General features: G+C 40.4%; 1 non-coding gene across 1 annotated transcript; it reads left to right on the top strand.

Moving 5' to 3' along the window:
- Positions 1-314: 314 nt before the first annotated feature.
- LOC148212941 (small nucleolar RNA R71) lies at positions 315-421 on the top strand. Its single transcript, XR_015789578.1, has one exon. It is a non-coding gene; the product is annotated as a small nucleolar RNA R71 (small nucleolar RNA).
- The last annotated feature ends 1,254 nt before the right edge of the window (positions 422-1,675 follow it).

Raw genomic sequence — 1,675 nt, 5'->3', positions numbered from 1 at the left:
GTTGTATCGGCGTGGCTAATGGATTTTTTATTCCCAACGCCATCTCTTTCAGCCTCTGGTTCATTGTAACCATCTCTTTTTGCATCGAGGTCGCAATGTCTAGAGCCAAAACTCCAGCTGGATCTTGCTTCTTTGGTGCTGCCCTAGATCTTTGCTAACACCATAGTTCGTTGTGTGAAGCTAAGTCATTTAGGATGTCGACTATCTCGTTGAATGTCTTCTTTGTAAAGGCTCCGTTGGCAGCATTGTTTAGCATCATCTTAGTAGGATGATCTAAACCTCTAAAGAAATGTTCTATCTGGATGCATGCCGGCAAGCCATGGTTCGGACATTTCCTGATTAGTTCTTTAAATCTTTCCCACGCCTCGTGAACAGGTTCACGATCATACTGTCTAAAGGAGATGATCTCCTCTCTGATATCAGTGTGGCGAGTAGGTAGGAAGAATTTTGTTAAGAACTTCTCCACTAACGACCCCTATGGGGTGATGGATCCCGGTGGAAATGCATTGAGCCATGGTCTAGCTTGGTCCTTCAAAGAAAATGGAAAAAGTGTCAGTCTAAGAGCATCGTCTGTTATACCAGGTAATCGAAATGCATTTGCAATTTGAATGAATTATTTCAGATGATCATGTGGATCCTCATGTTCCTGCCCTCCAAAATGTCCAATTGTCTGCAACATTTGGAACATCATTGGTTTAAGCTCAAAGTTTGCGTGGGCTGGAATAGGGTTGACTATCCCTGAATCAAAATTTTGAAAAGCCGTGGCGGCATATTCTCTCATTGCCACGTCTCTGTTGTCTGCCATCTGGATATGGTTGAATTCATTATTTCTTGCGTGATCCCTCATATTACCGTTAACAGCAGGTGGATCAACCGGATCACGAGGTGGAATATCTGCCATTGATGTGCTCGTACTTTCTACCTCACTTTCAGGACTGATTTCACCTTCTCTCTCTTTTTGCTTTTCTAGTTGTTTTCAAAGTCTTTGCTCTTTTCGAGTTTTTCGAAGGGTCCGCTCAATCTCAGGGTCAAGGGGTAGAAGAAAAGATCTTGTGCTCATGCACTTTAACTTACCCTTGTGAGATAAACGACCAAAAATATAGAACAAAAACGGTGGATGGAAATTACACCCAACAACAATTCACAAAAATAAAAACTTAAAAGAATTTGAAAATAATTTTAAAACTAAAGTCCCCGGCAACGGCGCCAAAAACTTGACTGAGGTTATGCTGAACGCACGCACTAAGCGTGGTAACAATTCTATAGATGCAAGCGCACACCTGTCAGAGTAATATAAAATGGATGGAGTATCCAAGTATCGATCCTCAAGGACTTCAAAATAATTTCCAAACTCTAAAGTTTTAATGAATAGTGAACGTTGAAATGAGTGATTCTTGTAAAATGGGAAGTGGTCACAAAATAATGGTTTTGGATTTGGGATTTGGTCTTATAATGGTAAAACCTAGCCCGAATTACTTCAAATTAGCCAACAAAGAATCAAGGATACACTAAGGACGATATGCATTTTACTTTAGGAACCAACGACTACGCTTTTCACTTGACTTATGTCTAAGCAAGTTCAAAGTCCTAAGACATTCCCTAATATGTCTATTATGAGAGATATCTTAGTTTTAGGATGGAAATAGTCGCAACCTCGGGTTAAGGTCATATGTCT

Source organism: Momordica charantia (assembly GCF_013281855.1).
Source record: "Momordica charantia cultivar OHB3-1 chromosome 2 unlocalized genomic scaffold, Mcharantia_2.0 BLBB01000002.1, whole genome shotgun sequence".
Classification (NCBI taxonomy): domain Eukaryota; kingdom Viridiplantae; phylum Streptophyta; class Magnoliopsida; order Cucurbitales; family Cucurbitaceae; genus Momordica; species Momordica charantia.
The sequence above is the reverse complement of the archived record's forward strand: the minus strand, read 5'-3'. Positions and strand labels throughout refer to the sequence as shown.